The sequence below is a fragment of the Protopterus annectens genome, chromosome 2.part0 (assembly GCF_019279795.1).
Source record: "Protopterus annectens isolate FY-2018-M chromosome 2.part0, PAN1.0, whole genome shotgun sequence".
Classification (NCBI taxonomy): Eukaryota; Metazoa; Chordata; order Ceratodontiformes; family Protopteridae; genus Protopterus; species Protopterus annectens.
Genome location: NC_056728.1, coordinates 75,704,126 through 75,730,247, shown reverse-complemented (window position 1 = coordinate 75,730,247; position 26,122 = coordinate 75,704,126). Strand labels below are relative to the sequence as shown.

The following is a 26,122-nucleotide window of genomic DNA, read 5'->3' as shown; positions in this document are numbered from 1 at the left end:
CGAATCACCTTACCAAACCCCTTGACTTATATGCTTAGTCTGAAGGTATTTATATTTGTATTCTTTTTAGACTGTAAGGAAATGATTTGCAAAGTTGAGACAATGAAGAAGAAGCTGTGGTCAGCAGTACATAGTATTCTCCATGCTATTTGGATTCTGGGTCTTGAAGGAGGAATTGGTACAACCCAGTAGTTTGAGAATTCTGGGTATTATGTGGTCAACTAGAAAGGGGAAGGAGTTCAGTTAAAACACATAGGACCTTAGTAGTTAATGGATCTGTTTTACAAAGCCATTTTGCATTGTATAAATTAAGGTATAGTGATCTTTTTGAGTGATATGGTTAGAAACCTACAAATATTGTTGCTGATTCCAAGTAAAGTTGAAAGTTTATTCTTTCCTGCTGTGGAAATGATGGAAGGGCATATTTAAGTTGTGCTTGGAGGATAACTTTGACAGATGCAAATTTGCCTTTTTAGTGGATGTAAGCAGAAAGACTTGGTTGAAGAGTAGTTAGGTAGTACTAATACGAGCTTTCTGTAGGGCCAGACATAACTTTAGTACAAGGTGTAACTTGTGTAGCTGTTTGGCATGTAGGAACAAGTCTTTTTCTAATAACTTTTTTCTGACTGTGGAGTTGGAGATGCTGGATCTATAACTTCATGTTGTAGGTACAGTAGGTATCAACATATGTTGTTCACAGTTGAGAAAGCACTGACAGAAAGTTGTATTCCAAAATGCTCATAGATTCCTATGTTAAAGTCATTCTTCTCTGGACTTTGAAATCATTTATTGCCAAATGTTAAATGTATGTTGAGACTCTAATGTCTTACTAGTTAGCTGATGGAGAGAGGAAGGCAGCTGGCTTCTGGAACCACTGTGGTGATCTTTAGTGCCATGAAAATCCTTTGTCCATTACAGGGTACCAAATTCCAGTCCTGCAAGCTAGAAAGCTGTTTTTTAAAAGCATGGTCTGCTATTTGAAGTTAACTTCAATTAAAAAATAGTACTTTTCAAGCTTACTTAATACATACTATGTGACATACCAGAAGTGTCTTAACTTTTAATGGTCATCTTAATTTTCATTTTACAGATATGATAAATTTTGCAGTGTAGCAAGCCTTTGTTCTTTACAGTAGAATGGCCCTTGTACTGTTTTTGTTGAATGGAAAACTTTTCTATGCATTTTTCCATGGTGAGCAATAAAGTTTAGAGACCTCTTACAGCTGCAATATCCGTTTACATTATTGTAATAAGATTTTTTTTTTTTTAATTAGAGTGATCAACAATGAAATATTGAGCGCTGGTTAGTTATAGCTGGCTGCTCTGGCCACCAGTGATGGAGGTAATTCTGTCCTCCATGACGGAAAAAAGTTTTTTCATATTGAAGTAATAAGCTGTTTCTTTATGACTCACTGAGAAGTCTTTGCTAGACAAAACAATTACATGTAACTGTAAAGATAAAGCCTCAAGATGTTTATAATGTATTGGTGAGTCTTATTATATTGGTAAATTATTTTATACTGAAACATTGCTGCATGAAAAAATTGTGTTACTTTTCTTTTGTTTTGAATACAGGATATATTTTCATAATGTTCATGGATGACTATTTTTGTAGTCATTTGTAACAGTGTTCTTGACTGTTTTACTAAGAGATGAACACTATATCCAAAATGAAACAGCTGATGCATAAAATTTAAGTCACATCCTTTTGTTGAAACCTGCTACAGTTAGTAGAGGATGCAGTTGCCATTAAAACAGTCATGATTGTAATGGCTTTATAGCATTTTGATAAAATTGTCACATTATTGTATTACAAGTTATGCATCATTTTGCTGTGACACTTGGCGTTCCTTTGTATCTCCTCTTTCTGTAGCTTTGTAAATTACTGATATCCCTCCTTCATAGGGTCCTCAGTGAAAGGCCTTAAATACAATGCATTTTTTTCAAAGAAATTAAATGGAATCTTCATATTAAGTAATTCATTTTAATTGTATAAGGATTTAATTCATGTGGCCGACCATGCCATAGCTGATCTGCGTTTTCCTTGCTTCATGCTTAATGTGTTTGTTCTAGTCTCATTATGAGGTATCCATGAGAAAAGAGAAATTGTTTCTTAAAGGATTAATTTGCAGTATGGCATGCTAATGACAGGTAGCCTTTTGTTGTTCATAATCTTTTTTCCTCTGTTTCTTTCACACATTACGACTCCCAAAAAAGCTTTTAGAGCAAACGTACTGGCACACACTGTATTACAAGATTTTATGGTTTTAATTGAATTTTAAGATTTCCTATGCTTGTTTCCTAAAACTGTGCTGTCACAAAGGTCTAATCTTAAAAGATATATAATGAAGGTAGACTGGTTGGACGTTTGCATTTCAGGGTACCTCATATTTACAGAGCTCATTGATATCCACATTTGTAGCTGAACATTTCTAAAGCAATTATCTTTGCTGGAAAAAAGCTGAAATAGAGATTAAAAGATCATGGTTTAACAGATCTGATGCTTATATGCTCCTAGTTGAATTTGTACCCTTTCCTGTGTAACTAGATAGGTGTTTTGTATATTTTATTTTGTACAGTGCCATACAAATGTAACATTCTGACATTACCCACCAGAGTGTAAATTGCTTGTTAAGTTACACTCTGGTGGGTAACTTAACAAGCAAGTTACACTCTGGTGGGTAATGTCAGAATGTAACTTGCTTGTTAAGATGCCTGCATTGTAGCACCTGAATCCTGCGGTCAGTGCTAAACTTCACTCACTGCCTTTGCAGAGTTTCCATGTTCCCCCCATAGATGCCTGAGTTTTCTCTAGGTAAATCATTTCAGATTCTGCTATAAACATGCTTATTGATTAGCTACTCTAAACTGTGCAAATGCATATTGTATTTGCTCATGTCCTTGTGATCTGGGCATACCTCTCAACTGTATAGATTTTCGCAGAATGTCCAGATTTTTGCCTCATATCTGTGGTCCGTTTTTCATAAAATTGTGGTTTTTGTGGCAAATTAATGGCAAATCGTTAAACATTGAAGTTAGAAACTAATGACAGACATTTTTGTTTTGGACTTCATATCCTTCAGAAAATCCATGCTAATGTAAAACCTGTTATTCTATCAAATTTCTAAGTTTGTAAGAGCAATATTTAAAATCTGTCCCTATTTTTGGGCGTTTGTCCAGATATTTTGCTCGAAGAGGTTGAGAGATATAGGTCTCGGTCATGGCTGAAAGGGGTATGAGGATCAATTCACTTAAATGGTTAAAATCATATATTAAATAACATGCAGAATCAACAGTGACAAGTTTTGTGAACCAGTTGTTTACTGGGGTGTCTCTTACATGGGCTTTGCATGCTGTTTCTATGTTCACCTGGGCTTTCTCCAAATACTCTTATTTCTTCCTCCATCCCAAAGATGTGCTGTAGGTGGAATACCAACTCTTTGTATAGTCCTAACAGTCTACTTCCATTCCATATTTACCTAGAAAACTGTGTATGTCCATCTCTTTAGGGGGGCACTTTAGGAGTTTCCAATTAACAGCATTAGATAGAATTATCCCTAATTTGTACATTAGGGTGTTGGCTTGATTGCAAGGAATAAAGTTCTCCACAAATACTTTTTCAAATATTTCCTCTGAAATTACACTCTGCTAAAACTTTTGATATTCAAAAAAGCCCCTAGTATTGTGAGACATCTTTTCCCCTCCCCAAACACACCAAACTTGGATAAACAAGTATAATACTGAGTTTGCACTGCCTTAAAATGGGATGTTTGATTTAATAAAAAAGGCCAAGGCTCCAAATTTGTCTGTTGCTGTGTTTTGCAGTTCATGCATGTCCATTCATAGAACTCCAATTTTGAAATTTAATTCTGTAGATCAAGATTTCTGCAAAAATGTTAAGGCAGGTTCTTTCAAATAGCTATATAATGTACATCAGATGTTGCATAGGCTTGCGTATCTTTTGTGACAGAAAAAAGCATCTCAGAGGATTATATAATTAACATATGTAATATTAACTAATGTGTAATACTTATATTGTTGAATATGAGGGCACATTGAAATGCTAAGACTATAAATGTGATCCTTGGAATAACAGAATTGAAGGTAATTTGCCAAGCCAGTGTTTAAAAAAATGAGAGAGAAAGCTTATTTTAAATAGTATCATTGTATCTCGGAAGTTTTAGTAATCTTTCCACCATCTTCCACAGCTGTGGAAAGCTTCCTAATGTACTTTACATGTTTGGGGCATATGTTTAGTGGGTATATTGAGTTCAATGCAGTTTAGTTTGTGACACCTTTCCTTTTTTATGGTTCTGCTTGGTTTATTTAGCCTACTGATTATGAGAGGATGCTTGTTAAAACCTGATGTCCTGGCAGACTTTCAGGTAGTTTTTTGAACATTTTGTAACTTAATTTTACTTTTATGTTTCCTGTTTTCTTAACAGAGAAAATGGCAGTTGCAACTTTTGAATTTTTTACAGAGTTATGATGAATTTACAACTGGCATGCTTGTTGCTTTCTTCAATTCACATGCATATTTTGAATATTTTACTTTTATTGTATAATTACGCCTAGATGTTCTCATGGAGGCAGACCCTTGCACTAACCTTTGGAGTCTCCCCTCCTGCAACAGAACCTGTTAATGGTTCTGGCATTGGTCAGTTTACCTGCAGTGGGAAGCCATATATAACTCTTCTATGGTTCAGAACAAGTGGACCCTTGGGACGGGGCGTTCCAAATAGGCCGCACGGAGCTTTGAACAGTGCTGCTAGTCCTGCAGACTGTAGAAGAGGAATGGAGGCCTTAAGCCTTCATCTTTGATCTAACATCCAGTCTTTTGTGTGGTTCTTAAATGGAGAGACATGCGTTATCACTTCTTGTAGTGAGGGATACTGCATTAATGAAAATGACCCCCTTATGGCTATTCACATTCTGGGAAAGAGGAAGAAGTATTTAGATGAATCCCAGGATCTGCATCTCTAGTAGTTTTTTTAGACTTGAGGATTCTGGAGATTGTTTGAGTGAGACTGTTCCAGGATGGGGCACTTAGGACATCAAACTTTTCACCAGTTGACATTCTCTATCCCTGTTTTGCTCAGTAGGTCAGATAGAAGTTGACAGTTTAATCATTCTCTCTCCACTAGAAAGGAAGTTTCCTGTACACTTTCTCACTGTACTTTCTAGTACCACACCTAATCATGACATTTAAAGATGAAAGGCCAAAGCTTATGCTGCCCTTGGTGCAAAAGTGTGGTTTTGTTTCATGGTCACTAGCCCCTAGAATACAGTAAACTATCATACAGAAACCAAGGAATTCTTTCCCCCTCACAGGCTGGGGTAACATCTGGCCCTACCTAAGGATATGTCAACTGGTTTAGATCCCCCCCTTTCATCATATGAAGTCAAAAAGGTGATCTGAAGATGTTAGCAAGTCACCCTCTTGTCATGCTGGTAATCGTGGCCATGTGGCAGGCTGGTAATCATGGCCATGTGGCTGAGTAACCATAACTAAGGGGCTATGGTGATTGACTTAAAATCTGTTCTCCTATGACAGTTTGTGTCTTGATTATGAATACTACAGCATTAAATATAAGGTAAGAAAGTGGTAATAATAGCACTGTATGAAGCAGCTTAAGGAACAAGCATGCTCAGAACTTAGGGAAGCCCCAGGCAGTTAACATAAGGGAACGGCAGAGTTTTGGTGAATGGTACAGTGTGTAATTCACCTAGACACATCAAGGGGTAGGGTGAGAGAGTACTGGAGTGAATAACAAAGTGGGTAAGAGGAAGTGGGTATTGCTCATTGGGAATCTGAGTCTGCCAGGAGCACCTGAGACACTCTAAGCTTCTAAGCAAAGATGCTGAGAGTGTTGATTTGAAATATTGGAACATGGAAAGTTTAGCCAGCTGGTACAGGACTGTACCATGCATGATAAAGTGGAAGGATCATGGTTGCATAGTAAAGGCATCATCATCTAACAATGATCATATCACTGTTTGGTTTAGGGATTGCGAAGGACAAAACCACAGACTGAAGGATGTTGATATGGGATTTTAAGGTTTAGATTTTGTTAAGATGGGTGAGGGGGGCAGAGATGACTTAGGAGACTGGGAACAAACTGAGTGAGACAACTAGCTATGGGAATGGGTCAGAAATTGAGTATTCAGACAGTAGTTTGAGGATGAGGTGAAATGGCTAGCTAACAATTAGAGAAAATGTATAGGGCATAAATGAGGGAGAGTATGGAGGACAAGTGAGAGTGGCATAGTTCCATGAGGCTAACAGGTCAACAAAGGTGGGGAAGGACGCAAAGGAGTTTGTTGAAAGGTAGTGGCAGAAAGTCAGGCAAGGAAGCAGAGATACCAAGACAGAGAGAATGAAAGAGAAACTGGATGTGAAAAGAAAACTGTCTGGCTTTATCTATGATGAAAGCAGAGTCACCAGTTGGGTTACCTGTCAATGTTCTTGGCAATATGCCGAGAGTGCTGGTAGATATCCTGGCACAGATCTTCAGTAGATCGCTGGTCAATATTGAAGTGACTTTTGTCTTGAGAACAGCAAATATAGTATGCTTGTAGAATGTGAAAGGGTAGAGAAACCAGGGAACTACATGCATTTTAGTCTATTAGCAATAACAGGGAAAGTCATAAAAATAAAATACTACTAAATAAAGTAAATGTAAAATAACAACGACAAGGAGGAAGCAAAAAACTACTTTAATCACTCTCCAGCACTTCGGCAAAGCCTTCAAGGAGTACAAACTTGTAAATTTCACCTTCACTTAAATACACTTAATTAAACAATCATCCAATTACATATTAAATGAATAACCTCCAATTATATTCCAGATTAAGGCCCAAAGGAGAGAATGTATTAAATTTTAAAATAAAATACTTTCTTTATGTAACAGCTTCTTTTTATACAAATATTCAGAATAAAAAACAGCTGAAACTTTTTTTTAAAATAGTGGCTTTTAAGCCTTCAGGATTCGAATTATGCAATAACATAAAATGTTTAACCACAGGACTCTCTTCTTTTTGTTTCATAATATTCCTAACATGTTCTTGAAGCCTTACTTTAAATTTCCTTTTACTTTCTCCTATGTATACAAGACCACAAGGACATTGCAGGGCATATATTATGCCCTCAGTCTCACAGGTATATCTTTCATTGGGATAGTAAGCTTGTCCATTTATATGTGTAAAGGTTCTAACCACATAATTACAGACCTTAAAAGGGCCACAAGGGTATGTACCCCTCATATTTACATTTCTAACATTTCTACTACAAATAGGAAATTTAAAATTGTTATGCACCAAGATGTCCTTTAAATTTTGACCCCTTCTAAAGGAAATACCTAAATTAGGGGGAATTAAAATAGCTAAATCCGCTGAATTTAGTAAATATTTGCAGTACTTCACCAGAGTAGTCAAAATGGTGCTAAAGGCTCCATATGTTGAGACAAAATATATTTGTCTTCTATCATTATTGTTCTTACCTGCCTTATAGTATGATTTACTAACACACTCATAATTAGCATTTTCAGAAGAATCAATTATAACCTTCTCTATTGCCACCTGTACTGAATGACTGTTATAACCCCTAGATGTAAACACAGCATACATTAGATCCACTTCCCTATAGAAATCATCATTATTGCACAATCTTCTTAATCTTAAGCACTCTCCATAAGGGGGAGAAGTTATAGTATGTATAGGATGGCAACTGTGCCCCTCTAAATATGGACTGCCATGTTTGAATTTTCTATATACTGTTGTTCGTAAAACATTATTTTCCTCCAAAATTAATTTCAGATCCAAAAATGTAATGTGCCTGCCTACCTGTAGGCCATCAAAAAAAGTTTAAATCTGTTATTCTGCAGTTCCGCAACAAACTTATCAATTTCACCCAAACCTCCTTTACAAATAAAAATAAGATCATCAATACATCTAAAATATTTAATGATATTTTCCTTAAAGAAGGTATTGTGATATGAATATTCTAATTCATATAGCCCCATCATCAAATTGGCATACATGGGAGCAAAAGATGCCCCCATTGCAGTGCCCTGTATTTGCTTGTAAACTTGTTCATTAAATATAAAAAAAAATTATTACTCAAGCAAAAATCTAATAGTTCCTTAATATAGTATGATTCAGGGTTTTCACCTATAAAATATTTAACAGCTTCTAGTCCAAATTGCCTTTGAATACTTGTATAAAGACTAACAACATCAGCACAACTAAAAAAACATTTCACTGGACCACTGAAGTCCTGACAATTTTGTCAAACAATCTGAACTCTCTCTAATATAACAGGGCAACTTCACCACATAAGGTAACATATATTCATGTAAAAATAAACCAATTTTAGATCAAAAATACTTCTTTGCAGAAACTATAGGCCTACCTGGAGAGTTGGCACTATTTTTATGAATTTTAGGCAGGCAGGATAAGATAGTCAACTCACTGTCCTGTAGTCTAAATTGCCTTTTCATATCAGCACGAGAAAAATATTTTAATCTCACACCCTTTTCAATAAGTAGCTTAAACTACTCAATAGCTTTTTGATACTCATTAATACAACTATTTTATATGTGTGTTGATCATTCAGATGTGCCATACACATACTAAAATACTGTTCGACATTTATAAGTATTTTGCCCCCTTTATCAGAGGGTTTCATTACTGTTTCTTCATTTCTAGCTAAAAATGCATTTCTTTCCATTCTTGAACACTTAAGTTGTATTTCACATCCTTTTTATTTTGTATGAAACTACTATAAGCATCCTCTATAGCAAAATTCAACATCTGTGAAAAATGTTTGATTGTTTCGTGCTGATATGGTGCAATAAAATCACTTTTAAACTCTGTTTTACTAGTATAGAGCAAACTATATGCATTAATATCAGCATCAAAAGCAACAGTCTCCCCTGGGTCAGATAAACAGAAATAAAAGCTTTCCTCATTACTATCATTTAAATATTCATTAGACAAAACGTTTTCATTGCTGTTAGCAAAAAAATGCACTAACATAACCTAAATACATCACACTTTAACTCATAAAGGCGAGACATCACTGTTGGTATATATTTCAAACATAATTCAACACTTTAACTTGAGTATCAGACAAAGATACACCAGAAATATTGTGTATTATAGAGTTCAAAATCAATTGAGTACCATTTACTCTTCTTGTAATTCCTGGCGCCGTCACGGCTGTTGTTAACTTCCAACTGGAATCTCCCTCTCTTGCGGTCATTATGTCCCTCTTCTTGTTTTTGTTATTATTCCCTTTCTGAAAGTCAGTATTTAACTTTGAGGGATATTGGGCCACTGTCAAGCATGGAAACTGTTCTCTTTCTCCTTCAGTAGATACGCCAGAAACGTCTGATGCAAATGACATGCCCCTTGAGGATAAGGGAGATTATTTAAAGGAACCAGAGCCATTTTTATGGTTAAACCGATCCTTTTCATACCGTAGAAAAGCACGGCCTCCCTCATGGTCTTTCAAGTCTTTTTTTAACGTAGTGCTTTTCCGTTCAATCAATTCTTGCTCATGCTTTCCTAATCTTTGATTAATGTCTGAGAAATGTCTCTCCAAGTGCCCAGGAGCAAGCAACTTAACCAAATTATTATGTGTACTTTTAATCTCACCCCTCAGTTTGTTTTGTTTAATACAGTCCCATTTTAACAGAATGGAAATCCATTCTACAGCACAACGATGTGCAGCGGCTAACCATTTTTTGGAAAAAATTCACCCTCCACTTCATCAGACATATCCAAAGAGGTGGAGGAGGTTTTCAAGGCTCACAACCCCACTAGATGTGATATCAAGGTCTATATTTCTCTGTAGACCTAACATATTAAAATAATTTGCAGTCTCTTTATGTAGTAAATATTCAAGTTTGTCCAAAAGAGCACCTGACTCACCCAGTAAGGATGTAGACGTGTTAGCTTCACCAACTGCTGCAAACTGATTCTCTGTTCTGTTCTTCTCTCATATTTAAATTTATCCATGAAATTACTGGAACCAGATGCAATGTTACTTCTTCCACAAGCACCAGTCATTGGAACAACGCTACCGGTGTCTGAATGCACAATAAAATTATCCAAATTCCTCTGAGTATTATCCAGTGCATCTTTTCTGAGAATTCTAGGTATGTTGAAAGAAGGTTCACTAGGCATCAAAAAAAAGTCACAAAATAAAATACTACTAAATAAAGTAAATGTAAAATAACAACAACAAGCAGGAACCAAAGAACCAGACTTTAATCACTCTCCAGCGCTTCGGCAAAGCCTTCAAGGAGTACAAACTACTAAAAATGCACCTTCGGTTAAATACACTTAACAATTAAATAATCATCCTATTACATATTAAATTAATAACCTCCAGTTACATTCCAGATTAAGGCCCAAAGGAGACAAGGTGTTATATTTTAAAATAAAAATAATAGTCATGAAGATAATTGTAAAGGAAAGAGAGGCCAGTCTCCGGGGCAATAACCACCATAGGTTTATGACCAGAGGGAGCTGTAAGTTAAACCTGATCCAGTTTTATGACTAGGTTGCATTTATATTTGCCAGTGGACTACCAATAGATTTAGAGTACCTGACCTTTACCAAAGCCTTTATATTGAACCTGTACTTGTGGCTTTTAGGAAAACTGGAAAGGTTGTAAATAGGATGAATAAAGGGGAGGTCACTGCATGTTTGAAGGGTACGAGATGTTATGATGATTGGGAAAATATCTGCATGGGTAGTCCACATGTTAGCAACCTTCATTTTTTTTGTTTTATAAATGCGAGGGAATAAAAACAGACTCAACCTCTTTTCTGAAAAGAGAGAGATTGCTGTAGTAGTAGGGAGTGAAGAGTCTGTGGAAAGGTTTTGAAAAACTTTGCAGATGGACAGAGACAAGACGGTTGAAGTTAAGTACTGCACTTCTATCACAGCAACTCTGATGGGAGTGGGATTGATAAAGGAAAGGGGCATAAAGTGCTGATTAAACTTTGGCTGGATCACTAGAGACAGATTGAGGGGTAGTAAGCAGAATGGTGGGGAGTAGCCACAGAGACATACTTTACATAAGTAGAGTGGTAATGATCCTCTTGTATTAGTTTCTGGTCAGGTCACACGTGAGCTATTGGTGAAGTTTTGGAGGTCATAAAAAGAAGGGGACACCCATATGCTGCCAAGATTCCAGAGGAAAGTCACTGGAAAGGTGCATGTGATAAAGGACAAAGGATATGACTGGAGTCTAGAGCTGTTGATATGCTTGTAGGGACCACAGAAGATGGGTGGCATGATTGAGGTACAGAAACTGTTAGAGATGTGAATAGGTCAGCTTGAATAGTAAGGACAGCAGGGAAGGAAGGATGCAGGAAGCGGAATTGCCTGCTCTGTTTTTCTGAAGTACTTCTCCCAGAGGATTGTGGATTCATGGATTGGACTGCAGGAAATAGTGCTAGAGTGGGAATCTCAGAGTAATTCAAACATGACAGAGGTAGAAAAGGGAAGAGGAAAGAGAGGGAGGGGTAGACTTTAATAGGATATTCCAGATTGCTGACTAGCATATTCTCATTATGTGCAGCAGAATTGACAATATTAGTAAATTATGTCTGTCAAGGAACTGAGACTTGATATTTATTCTAGTTCACTTGTTAGTCAACTGCAGTCCATGTCATTGCTGTTAATGTGAAAGCCTAGAATTTAGATGTATATTCTGTAAGTTGAAAAAAGGCTGGAATTACATTTTTAATGTTGCACAGTGCAGAGAATCAGAAGTAACTAAATCAGAAGTAGATTATCCATATAAGTTACACAGATAACCCACTGCATGCCATATAGAATATCCTGGTAGTATCCACTAACTTTATTTTGTTTAGTATTGGTATTGATTCACTAAATAAAAAAATGGGTGGAAGAGGACTCCATTGCTACCTTTCTAGCATTTCTAACAAATTACAGAGCTACATGCCTGGGTATCACAGGATAATTCTGATATTCTTGCCATCCTAAACCTATTTTAGGCCTAACATTGAAGATTCTGAACTACTCCCTCCACGCTACAGTATTTTTAGAGATGATAGGTCCCACAAGAAATCAGGAAGGATAGCTTCAATGTATCCAAGTTCAGAAAATCTCTCTTCCTGTTCACACAACACACCAAAGTTCAAAAATGCCAAAATACTAGCATTACTGCTAAATCTTAACAATAAAAAACAGTGATGTTTTGTTAGTGTATATCCCACCTGGAAATAATGTAACAAAAACAAATCCTCTCCTGGGCAACTAACTATATACCTTATGAAAAAAAAAACATATTAGGTGATGTAAATATTTACTGGCAAAAGCTTACATCATTGCCCCTCAGATAGTGTAGACCTTTATTGTTAAACAGAACTTAACACACAAACACTAGATATAATAATGCCAATAGTAAAAGGTTCAATTCTAGACTGGATACTGGTCTCTTACCCTAGTAAATTTACAAACTCTGGAACCTATCCAAACTCCTAGTGACCACCTTCCAGCTTATACCCATAGAAATACCACCCAACAACCTAACACTCAACCACTTTAAAACAACCCAAAACCTTTCTAAATTCAATATAGACTTTATCAATACAGTGAAAACCTTCAAATGGTGTGCCCTAAAAACACTCACAGCATATGAGGCTGTTGATACTTTTAATACGTTATTTTAAATATTTTAAACAGACAGTCTCCTCTGCAAAAAAGTGAAAATTAATCATGCACCCGGATTACTACCCAGACAAAACTTGGAAAGAATGGCTTAAACTTAAAACTCCCTGTAACTTGCAACTTTACAAAGAATTCTGCAATCGTAGTATAAAAAATAAAGTTAACCTTGATAAAAAAAAATCAATATTATAGCCATCTAAACCCAGCCACTGGGGATGCACAAGCCAGTGCATTTTTTTGTGTAGGTCCCAAGCCAGGATAAATGAGGAGGGTTGTATCAGGAAGGGCATCCGGCGTGAAATTTTGCCAAATCGTACATGTGGACAACAGTACAGATATACATACCTGATCGGTCGAGGCCCAGGTTAACAACGACCACCACCAGTACTGTTAGCCAACAGGGTACTGGCAAAAATTGGGTTACTGTTGGCCAAAAGAGGAGAAGAGGGGTAAGGCATGCCCGAAGACAGGTAAAGGCTAGGACTGTGGTAGTGAGGTTCGGAACTTTGAATGTTGGCAGTATGACTGGTATAGGGAGAGAGATAGCTGATATGATGGACAGAAGGAAGGTTGCTATATTGTGTGTGCAAGAGACCAGATGGAAGGGGAGCAAGGCTAGGTGTATTGGAGGCGGGTTCAAATTGTTTTATCATGGTATGGATGGGAGGAGAAATGGCATAGGGGTTATCCTGAAGGAACACTATGCTAAGAGTGTTTTGGAGGTGAAAAGAGTGTCAGATAGAGTGATGCTTATGAAGCTGGAAATTGATGGTGTAATGATGAATGTTGTTAGTGCATATGCTCTACAAGTTGGGTGTGCGATGGATGAGAAAAAAAAATTTGGAGTGAGTTGGATGAAGTGGTGATGACTGTACCCAAGGGTGAGAGAGTGGTGATTGGAGCAGATTTCAATGGTCATGTTGGTGAAGGGAACAGAGGGGATGAGGAAGTGATGGGTAGGTATGGTGCTAAGCAAAATTGTGAAAAGGATGGACATGGCTGTGGTGAATACTTATTTTAACAAGAGGGAGGAGCATAGTGTGACATACAAGAGTGGAGGAAGATGCACAAGGGTGGATTATATCTTATGTAAAAGGGCCAGTCTGAAGGAGATTGGAGACTGTAAAGTGGTGGCAGGGGAAAGTGTAGTTAGGCAGCATAGGATGGTGGTTTGTAGGATGATGGTGATCAAGAAGAGGAGGAGGAGCGTGAGGGCAGCACCAAGGATCAAATGGCGAAAATAGAAAAAGGGTAATTGTGAGTTGGAGTTCAGGGAAGAGTTAAGGCAGGCACTGGGTGGCAGTGAAGAGTTACTGAATAGCTGGGTAACTACAGCAGGGCTAGTAAGGGAGATGGCTAGAAAAGTGCTTGGTGTGACATCTGGAAAGAGGAAGGAGGACAAGAAGACCTGGTGGTGGAATGAGGAAGTACAGGAGAGTATACAAAGAAAGAGGTTGGCGAAGAAGAAGTGGGATTGTCAGAGAGATGAAGAAAGTAGACAGGAGTATAAGGAGATGAGGTGCATGACAAAGAGAGAGGTGGCGAAGGCTAAGGATAAGGCGTATGAAGAGTTGTCACTAAGGAGGGAGAAAAGGACCTGTACCTATTGGCTAGACTGAGGGACCGAGCTAGTAAAGATGTGCAGCAGGTAAGGGTGATAAAGGATAATGAGGGAAACGTACTCACAAGCGAGGAGAGTGTGTTGAGCAGATAGAAAGAGTACTCTGAGGGGCTGATGAATGAAGAGAAGAGAGGGAGAGAAGGTTGGATGATGTACGGATAGTAAATCATGAAGTGCAATGGATTTGCAAGGAGAAAGTAAGGATAGCTATGAAGAAGATGAATGGAAAGGCTGTTGGTCCAGATGACATACCTGTGGAAGCATGGAGGTGTTTAGATGAAATGGCAGTGGAGTTTTTAACTAGATTGTTTAATGAAATCTTGGAAAGTGAGAGGATGCCTGAGGAATGGAGAACAAGTGTTTTGGTACCGATTTTTAAGAATAAGGGTGATGTGCAGAGCTGTAGTAACTACAGAGGGATTAAATTGATCAGTCACAACATGAAGTTATGGGAAAGAGTAGTGGATGCTAGGTTAAGAAGGGAGGTGATGATTAGTGATCAGCAGTATGGTTTCATGCTAGGAAAGAGCACCACATATGCGATGTTTGCTTTAAGAGTGTTGATGGAGAAGTACAGAGAAGGTCAGAAGGAGTTGCATTGTGTCTTTGTGGACTTAGAGAAAGCATGTGGTATTGTATGAGGAAGTCGGGAGTGTCAGAGAAGTATGTAAGAGTGGTACAGGATATGTACAAGGGTAGTGTGACAGTGGTGAGGTCTACAGTGGGAATGATTGATGCGTTTAAGGTGGAGGTGGAATTACATCAAGGATCAGCTCTTCAGTCCTTTCTTATTTGCAATGGTGATGGACCGGTTGACAGACGAGATCAGACAGGAGTCCCCGTGGACTATGATGTTTACAGATGACATTGTGATCTGTAATGAGAGTAGGGAACAGGTGGAGGAGACCCTGGAGAGGTGGAGATATGCTCTAGAGGAAAGAGGAATGAAGGTCAGCATGACTAAGACAGAATATATGTGTGTGAATGAGAGGGAGGATAGAGGAATGGTGAGGTTGCAGGGAGTAGAGGTGACGAAGGTGGATGAGTTTAAATACTTGGGATCAGCAGTTCAGAGTAACGGTGAGTGTGGAATTGAGGTGAGGAAAAGAGTACAGGCAGAATGGAGTAGCTGGAGAAGAGTGTCAGGAGTGATTTGTGACAGACGAGTACCATTAGGAGTGAAAGGGAAGGTCTGCAAGAGGGTAGTGAGACCAGCTATGTTATATGGGTTGGAGACAGTGGCATTGACAAAAATGCAGGAGTCAGAGCTGGACATGGCAGAGTTAAAGATGTTAAGATTTGCACTGGGTATGACAGAATGAGGAATAAATATATTAGAGCATCAGCCCAGGTTGGAAGGTTTGGAGACAAAGCCAGAGAGGCAAGATTACGTTGGTTTGGACATGTGCTGTGGAGGGATGCAGAGTATATTGGGAAAAAGATGCTAAGGATGGAGATGCCAGGTAAGAGGAAAAGAGGAAGGCCTAAGATAAGGTTTATGGATGTGGTGAGAGAGGACATGCAGGTGGTTGGTGTGACAGAGCAAGATGCAGAGGACAGGAAGAAATGGAAACAGATGACCCACTGTGGCGACCCCTAGTGGGAGCAGCCGAAAGAAGAAGAAGATTATTATAGCCACCTACAACTTCTCATAATAGCTCTCCACTAGAAATTGCTACCTCACTCAATAAATACTTCATAGAAAGCGTTACATCTGTAACTAAAAACTCTTCACCTCCATCCAGTGTTTCTACCACCCCCTCAATAACACTGGATTTTAGTAATCCGGCATGCAGTTTAGACCAAAACCAACATTCTGCATAGATAATACCACTTCCCTTACACTCCCAACAGTATCTCCATCTGAACCTAATTCACCCTTTGCATCCATTTAGGACCTGTGTCCACATCAGTGACAAAAAAAAAAAAAAAAAACTTTGCTCCACTGCAGCTGAAAACCTCTTGCCTGAATACGTAAAGATAGCTGCTAATGCCATACCATATACCCAGTCTCTGTGTTTATCAACAGATCAGTAGCTGAATCCTATGTTCCTTTCACTATGGAAAAAATCCTATATTATTCCTCTTTAAAAAAAGGTGGGATCTCAGTTGAAGTCATACCTCTCAACTGCCCAGATTTATAAAGAATGTCCAGATTTTTGGCTCGTATGTTTGGTGCCATCCTCATAAAATGTGTGTTTTTTTGGTAAATAACTAACTGGGGATTGAAGTCATTAAATAATGACAGACAATTGAGTTTCAGACTTCATATCCTTCAGAAAATACATGCTAACGGAAACCTTGTTATTCTGGCAATGTTCTAAGTTTATAAGAGCAATATTGAAAATGTGTCCCTATTTTTGGTCCTTTGTCCCCCGTTATTTGTGACTCTGTCCAGATTTGTTTTGCTGAGAAGTTGAGAGGTATGGCTGAAGTCTCTAAATTTTGGCCTGTTGGAATATCACCTCTCTCTCAAAAATTCTTGAAAGATATATTTATAAGCAACTCCTCCAAAATCTTCTACAAGAGCGGGTCTTATCCACCCATTATGGCTTCTGCCCAACACGCAGTCTAACTACTGCCCTCCTATCATTCACTGACACTATAAACAAATACAGGGACTTGGGCAAACTTGTTTCTTAACTTGTCAAAAGCTTACAAGAGTTTGTCATCCTAAACTCGTGTATAAACTGTTTAAACTTGGAATGTCCTCTTTTCATTACTGTGGTTCCATAACTATTAGACTGACAGACTCCAGTCTGTGAAATGGAAGAACACTCACTCACCATTCCTGCAGGACTTCATGGTGTACCCCAAGGTTCTATTCTTGGTCCCCTCCTCTTTAATATCTTTATCATTGAATAAATCTCTATAGGTCCAGCCTCTCCTATACAATATGCTGGTGATTCTACTCTTATGTGCATCTAATAACTTCCTCAGCTCCTCTGTATCACGTACAAAGCTTTTTCCTCAGTTGAGAAATTGCTCCATAATGGCCAGCTACTTCCCAAACCTAAAAAAAAGTTACTGCTATGTTTTCCAGCAAATCTCATATGCCTGATAAAGTGATCTTCAAAATCTTTTCACTAAATAAAACTGAAATTGAAGTAGTCTCCCATACCAAACTTGTTAGAGTGATTTAAAGATGAGGATCTTAAATGTGACCTGCATGGCAAAAATATCATAAAGACTCCCAAAAATTATGAGTGTTCTACAGGTATAAACTCTTCCTTAACATCATCACCAAGACCACACTTACTATTACATTCTTTGTCCCATCTCTCTAATACAGTGCACCCATCCTAACCAACTTTCAGGCTACTGTTAAAAATAAGCTGGAAGCATGTGCAAAATTTGCCACCAGCAAACAATACTGCACCCACCACTGTATTGCCCTTAAGGATTTGAATTGGTTTGAACTACCTCAACACTTACATTATGTATAGCTTATTACTAGATGCATTCATTATTCACAAAGTCGATGACTGCCCTGCTTTTATTCCTATTGCTCATAGACAACTTCGATCTAATGAACATCATCATCATCATAGCTCTCAACCTTCTATCTCCTAAATAAGGAACACTGCCTCTCACAATGTGGAACAAATGGCCAAATGTGGAACACCTTCTAACAGCTTACTAACAACTTCAACTGGGAAGGTCACAGGATGGTTAAAATAGGCTGTTTTATATGTATAAAATGTTCTTTAGATGAATTAATATGATTCAGTACTACTTACCATGGATATCAGTTAAAAAAATTCCTAACACTGAATATGTTACAGACCTTTTCAATGTGGAACTTTGAGGAACATGGACTTTTTAAGGCACAAAATGAGGAACGTTCCTTGTAATGAGGTACTCTTAAGAGGTATTATCATCGTGTCAGCATATTTAAACTCCACATATCCTATGACCAAATTCTGTACTCCAGTTCTGTGGCTAAAAAATGGATTTCTATCCCTCTGCAAATTATATCTACCTCTAACCTCTCCATCTTCAAATTACTACTCAGGCTACTTAAATAAAGCCAGGCTCTGCTCTGTAAAACCCTAGGCTGAACTAGTCCTTTCTTCTTTCCACCGCCAGCATACTTTGACAATATTTAGAGAGAAAGAATTAGTAAAATCTATTTCTGAGATATAGATCAAATATATTTTTTCCCAAACTATATTATCTAGTCATCTCTATTCCAAAGAGTGTGCTCAGTGTGTTTAATGTCATCTTTATGAACTGCAGCTTGTGAATATTCTGTTGACAATGTTCTCTTTCATCTTGCTATAGCTTTCCAAATATTTGCTGTATGTGGAGGTTCACAGTGTATGAGCTGAAGCTTAATTTTTACTTGGTTAATATGCTATTTTTCTGTATTGGGCTTTGTAATAACTTTAGTTAACTGTAACTATATTATGTCAATGTGGAGCTTTTCTCCCCAGGCCTCTGCTGAAAATAGTATATTGTCCCAGTCTCTGTTTCCAAGAAAATAAATATCAAATTACCTGAATTCTGTCTGTAACAAACATTGAAACACATTAAACCTTAAAGAAAAATTCACTTACAAAATGATTTTAAGTGCATCTGTTTTTATTTATATTTATTTATTTATTTATTCAGTTTGATTACCGGGGAGGTCCACTGGGCTAGGGGGCCCATTTTCAGTGGAGGCCCAGGGAGAAAAGCTCCACAGAATAAAGTTTATTTAGATACACATTTTTCAAAGATAGTAAAAAATACATACAGTATGGTTCATTTTCCAAGAAATAAACAATCAATACAATTACAATTTAGTTCAAGAGATAAATGAGAATACAGTATAATAGCTAGAAGTAATATTTAGTTATGAGTGAATTAGTAATTGAGAGTGAGGTTAGGAAGGTGAGAGGTTAGCCAGGAGTGAAGGGGGAGGAGAGTTTGAGAGGTAAGGGTGGAAGAGTGCAGTTGCATTTCCTGTTTAGGTAGAGGTAGGAATGAAGTTGAGATTTGAAGTTACTGTGGTTGTAGCAGGTCCTTAGAATGGAGGGCAGAACATTCCATTTTTTTGCTAGGGTAAAGGATAAGAGAAGCTGGCCAGCTGGGCGCTTAGGTTTATGAATGGTGATCAGGTTTTGGTGAGAAGATCTAAGAGGTCTAAGGGGGGAATATGGTTGCAGTATGTTGGATAGTGCGGGGCAGTTTGAGGGTTGGAATAATAATTTGTGGACTGTGGTTAATTGGTGAAAGTCTAGTAGGTTGGGTAGTTCAAGCCAGTTTAAGGAATGAAGGGAACTGCAATGGTGAGAGGAGGATTTGGCACTGGTGGCAAATCTGGAAATTTTGTTGTAGCATATTTCCAGTTTGGAGGTAAGTGTAAGTTTTTATGACTGTGGATAATTTTGGTGAACTTATTTGCACATTCTCGTTTGGCTTGAGATCGATATCCGTACATTCTAAACTTGACTATTTAAATTGATACTTTATATATCAAATTGCACTGCTGTAATCCTTGTGGATATAGTTCTACCCAGGTCATGGCTTTAAAGGGTCACTAGACCAGCTCAGCTGCCTGGTTATCAAACTGCAAAATAAAAATAAAAATAGAGGTTTAGACTAGAAGAATTCCTCTAAATATAGATCCTAATATTAGAAAATAATTGTTTACGTATACTAATTACATAGTTAAGATCCTTATCTAACCCATGAAATAAATATTGACAGTTAACTGAATTCAAAGCTTCAAAACTTTCAGTGATTAAATAACTGACCCATTATTGAGTAATCCAGTGAATTATTGATTACAGTAAATTATTAGATGCTGAGTCTGCTAGACCTGGCACGGAAATGAATTGTTAAACATCAGATCTAAAATCCAGTTAAAGATGGGCTTCACAATAATTTTATATTCTACATTTAATAATGACACTAGCTTGTAACTGCTGACTTACTCTTTGTTAATAAAGTAATTCTGTTAAAGTAAACATAGTATCTAGGAGACACAGTTCTGCATAACTGAACTACTCGCGCATGGAGTGATCATGGGAAAAAGTCTGTAGGAATATTATCATTCTCATTACCTCACAATGTCGCTTAAACATGTGAAGCCCCAGCTATCAGAGCTTTAAGGGATATGCTTTTCTGTCCGTACTGCTGTACGTATCCTCTAGAGGCATTTCTTTTCCAACTCTCCCAGCATTTTTATTATATGTGCTGTAACCTCACATAATTGTCCTCAGTGCCATTCTCCCCCTAGGGTGGGCTTTTCTCCTTTCTTCATAGGCTATGTCTGTGGCAGTGCAGCTTCTGTGGTTTTCTTTATTCAGAAGTTGCAGGAAGTACTCCTACCATCTGCCTTTGATGTCTTGCAGACTTGCTAGCAGGTTGCTGTTGGTATCCTTTATTAATAGTGTCCGACTGTCTTCTTTATCACCTGACAGTTTTACCATCTGCCAAGTCACTTTCTAGAAACCGGTAGAGTGCCTCTCGCTTGTTCTTTGCAATTGAGACTGCTCTGTTAGCCTAGTTGTTGGCCAACCAGTGTGCCATCTAAGCCTGGACTATCTTTTCTGTCTCCCACTTTTTCCTGGATTCATTTCTTTTGATAACTTTCTTGACCTCTGTGTTCCACCACCAGATGTCCTTATGTGCCTTATTTCCATACTTGGATCAGCTGCATCTTATAGATTCATAGGCAAGTACTAGCACAGCTGCCCTCGCAGACCATTTTAAGCCTAGACATTTCCTTTTCTGTGCTCACATTAACCTGTTCCATTTGGTTAGAGATTGGCCTTATCCATCCCATGGTCATCAATTATATATTACTCTTAATGAGAATAACTGGGATCATACCAAAGATAATTTGAGAGGACCCATGCATGGGATAATGCGTTTAGGAGCTAACTCGGTCCATAGACCCAGGTTGCGCTTAAATATGGTCAGGGATGAACTTTACTTTATGGGGATCGGGAGTCTGTTCCAGAGCAAAGGTTCCTCAGAGTTATATCTGTCCTGCCAAATCATTGTGTTGTTGATGCAGGCATTTAGATGCCTAGACATTATTTCTAATGTGCAGCAAATCAATCAGTATTGGGTGTGAAAATGCCTTGTATGTCTGACACAGGTCACCTCTTATCAGTCTGTAGGATGCTGAGTATAGTGACAGGGCTTTGAGTTGGTCCATGTAGGACATGTTTAGGCCTTGTATCCTGTTAGCAAGGTATCTTTGTGGGTATTCCAGTTGTTGCTTGTGTCTGGACATCTGCATGCCAAAGGGGGCATTATACTCAATGACCAACCTAATGAGTGCTTAGTAAAGGGGAACAATGACACCCTAGATCTAGACACAATCCCTTTGTTTATAAACTGCACAATATAGAAGGACTTTCTTGCAATAATGGACACGTATTAGTCAAAAGTTAGGTCACTGTGCATATAAGGTCCCAAATTCTAAACAACTGGGTCAACTTTTATTGTAAGAAAGTCCCTCAGAGGTTCCTTACAAAAAGTATACAAGGCACAACAAGCCTGCCTTATGCAGAGTGCTTTAAAGTCCTATCCGTCTATTCAGTCTCCTAGAGATTATTGATTGGTGATCTATGACTGGCTTACAAGGCAGCCACAAACCCCACACTTTAAAATCTCTTGTATATTCGTAAGTCAGACAGTGCCAGAAATACAAGGTCTAAGGACCTGAATTTTGTTTGTGACTTAAACAGAACATGCTGGAGATAGAGATGTTTCCCAGAGACTGCCCTTTCTGTGGAACAGGCTTCCCATACATGTGAAGCTGTGTTCATCAGTTTAAGCTCAACCTAGACCAGTGGATGGGGAATAGGAAATTTACAACAGACTTGTCACCCATGTCCCTCATGGACAGAGGTAGCTTATAAATGCCTGGCCCTCAATGTCCTGTTTGGATATAGGATGTCATTATTCTTTCAGGAAACCTTGGGTAGGCTTAGAAAGGCCCACCAGGTCATTAGCCTAGTAACAATCTATGAATCTGTGAATCTATATAGCCAATGTGGCCATTCCCTGGAGTAGAGGATTTCCCAGCGGATACAGTAATACATCTTCTGGCATTTAGTTTCAGTCCATGGTTTTTGCACCAGTTGTTTATTTGAGACAAACCTTCCTATATCTGTTCTATAGTCCCAGCGCATGCTATGTAAAGACCCTGCCATTCTTTTCCAAATGCACATATTTCCCCCTCTACCTGAGGAGCTGGAGACCTAAGCATTTCCTTGGACTAGAGCACTTTTGGCCATGTCAACGTGAAGGTCTTCAGCCTAGTCTTTGAACGTAGTGCTTTCTCTGACCACTACTTACAGCTGATTGTAGCCATCAGTGGTTTATGCTGTGGGGAGGCTGTTACACTGTGGATGGTTTTGCATTCTTGGATGTTACGCCAATGCTCTTTTTGTTTGCTAGGAAGAACTTTACTTGCTGTTTCTCTACTGTACTTCTATAAACTGTCACTCTTAACCCAAAGGGATGATTAATCAAGTTTTTGGCAACTTGGCAACCCCATATAGGTAAGGTATCAGGTAATTGTCACCAATAAAATAACTATAAATTTCTTCAGATATTGCACCATTGAACAGACCATTAATCATGGTGCTGCATCTACTATTTCGTGAATGTTACCATACACCTCTCAGGAGTGGTGACAAGAGAGTAACATTTGTGTAATTATCACCATGTCTGCCTTATCTGACTGTCTTATTACAATGTCTTTTACATAATTTGTCTGACTCTTCCCCTTACTTTCTCTTCATTGTATGGCTTCCCACCTCCTCTCTGACTTCTCATGTGATACCTATCTTTATGGAGTTCACCACTCCACCTCCATCCCTACCTTCTGCCATTTCTGAACAGGTTTTATCCAAGCACTTCCGTGTCCCACCCAGTTGGTGGCAGTGCATGTATATGAGATTCCGGCAATATCCATGCCTCTCTTCAGCATCACTGCCTAGAGCTTATCTTTCTCAAGCTTTTTGCATTCCATAGTAATACTACCTATCCATACTCATAGTTAACCTTGTTTATTTCCCTGGTTTGCCCTCTGTCTGTTTTTACCTTTGGTTGACTGCCTGAGTACCACCTTTTAGCTTTCAGTAGTCTTGCCAAGTCTGTTTTCAGCCTTAGGTCATACATCTATTCTGGTACAGAACATAGTATTATCGGCAAAACATACCTTCTCTTTTGCCTTTGCAGTCTACTCACATGAGTATTAGATGGCCATAGTAATCAGTTCTGGACCCCACTAGTAACTTGTTTTCCTCACTGTGGAAGTCCATTAATTTACTTTGTGACTTGTAATATCGCTATTTTATTTTGCCTGACTATGGCCAAATTCCTATTTGCAGGCTGTACAAGTTCCAAGCCTTTGCCACTCATGGATTTTGTCCTATCTGCTGCAAAACTTTGCCACTTCAAAACTAAGAGTGCCTGAGTTGCTGTACCTCTAGCAGTGATTTGGTGATGTATGGAGTTAAGATTTATTTTACTAGTAAGTATAAAGCAAGAATATGTCTAACCATATTCACAGTGACAATGTTACAATTAACCAAGGAAGAATCTGACAACTCTTGTAAAAACATTTCCTTTTTAGTATATTAATGTTTATTGAGTGTTCCTTTGACTCAGTGTTTGGCATTTCTTATTATTCTTTAGGAATTGACCAGCCATAACTTAAGTTGGACATGCCATTTACTACTTTGCACTGGACGTGTTCTAAGGGTCCATAGACTTGCAGGGATGAAGACATCCAGAAGCTTAATGAAGAGTGAAGCACGACCGTAGTATCACCAGGTATTTTGGTAAGAAACTGTTCCTGTTAGTATCTGTGGCCATAGCATCCCTTCTATTACTGACTGATCCAGCTTGTTAAATATGTACATATGTTGTATCCACTAGCTTCTGTCCTACTCCACAAACCTGTAACAATGCTCTTTCTAGTGCTGCTCTTTGTCCAGATTTGCTGCAGAGTGAAATGAAAATAACAATGATCTGGCACATTTCATACAAAATGTGTTAACCTTCATTGGTAGTGGTTAAGTCGGGTTCCTCCTGTGATAGTTTTAGATTTCAGTTCGCTGATGCTTCATTATTACTTGTTGCTTGGGCCTACCACTGCGACTAATGGAAAAATATGCATGAAGCTGGGTAAAGAAGGTCTGGCTGGTACCTAAGGTAAATCAGTAAAGTACTGCTTAAAGGTTAAAGAAATGTTTATTATAAACCCAGAAACAATAGCTCCTGCCTACATCAGAGTACATTTTCAAATTCATGATTATGTAATCACTGACATTTAACTGTGCTTAAAATTGATGAATTATAGAGTGTCAGAATGAATAATTCTTTTTATTTTTGAAATATATAATTTTGTTAACACATGGTCAGCAGTGGATAATTAATGTTCTAATATCTGCATCTGTTAGTGTGCTTAACTTTGCATTTATATGCATTGAAATCTGACGGTCTGCTTCAAATACCAGCATGTTAGCTGATCTGCGATTATTAATATTTAGGCCTTTTCCTCACTATGAGCCACTGTTTATTGATTTGCCATCAAGTTACAGATGTGTTTGAGCTCTGACCTCTGAAGTAGCAAAGTCAAAGTAAACTTTGTCATTTAGCCTACACAAGTACAGTCTAAACAAAATTGTGTGCATCAGGCTTGAATTGAAAAGACATATACATACATACAATAGCACATACAATGGACATATATTCATCATTTCACATTAGACAGGTTGTTCTACATATTACCACAGTTTAACTTAGCTAATTTTTCAGCAGCTGAATGATTTCTTATTGCAGAAGTTCCTACTGCTCTGTGATTCTCACATGGATAACAGGCTATAGTTAGTATAACATTGCACATTCATTGCCATCTAAGTATTGTTTACGTTTAGAATCTCTCATTTATTTGCACCAAAAAGTTGGCTGTCCCATAGCTTGTCAGTGTCTGGCTTCCCTGAGATTATTGCCAGAGTTCAAAAGTCTCACTGCCTGAGGGCAGAAGCTGTGTCTGAACCTGGACGTTTTACAGCACACACTGCAGCATCTTCTGGCAGATGACAAGCATGTGAACAGTTTATAAGCAGGGTGTGTAGGATCCTTGATTATTTTTGTAGCTCTTTTGTGACATCTTGCTTTGTATAACTCCTATAGTGCTGAAAGTTTGAAGCCTTTATCTTCTCTGCCAGTTTTACTATCCTTTGTAGGACTTTTGGTCTGAAACTGAGCAGCTCCCATACTACACTGAAAAATTACACATTAGGATACTTTCTATGGTATCCCTATAGAATGTGGAGAGGATAGCGGGTGGTAGACTCACTTTCCTCAGTCTCCTCAGGAAATGCAGACATTGATGAACCAACCTTCTTTAGTTTATGAGTAGTGTTTATTGACCAAGATAGAGCTTTGTGCTCTTTACTGTTTCCACCATCTGGCCATTAATCATGAGAGGAGGAAGAGCTGATTGTGTTTTCCTGAAGTCCATTATGTTCTCCTTAGTTTTATTGACATTAAGGTTGATGTTGTACTTGGCACACCTGTCAATCAATGAGCTCACTCCCTCCCTACAGTTTTTTTTCTTCTCCTTTACTGATGAGGCCCATGACTGTAGTGTCATCCACAAACTTGATGATGTCGGTGTTGAATCTAGCTTTACAGTCGTGGGTTAGTACAGTAAATAGTAGTGGACTCAAAACACAGTATTGAGGTACTCCTGTGCTGATTGTGGTGCCTCTTGAAGAGTTATTGCCCACACATACCCTTTGAGGTCAAGAAGTCCAGGATCCAGTTGTACAT

At 38.2% G+C, this 26,122-nt stretch overlaps 1 long non-coding RNA gene across 1 annotated transcript in view; it reads left to right on the top strand.

Annotated features, from left to right (window-relative positions):
- LOC122792968 overlaps positions 1–24,118 on the top strand; it is a 763,898-nt gene extending 739,780 nt beyond the window's left edge. Inside the window, exon 4 of the long non-coding RNA XR_006363434.1 lies at positions 23,978–24,118. This is a non-coding gene — a long non-coding RNA (uncharacterized LOC122792968). The remainder of the gene's footprint in view (positions 1–23,977) is intronic.
- The last annotated feature ends 2,004 nt before the right edge of the window (positions 24,119–26,122 follow it).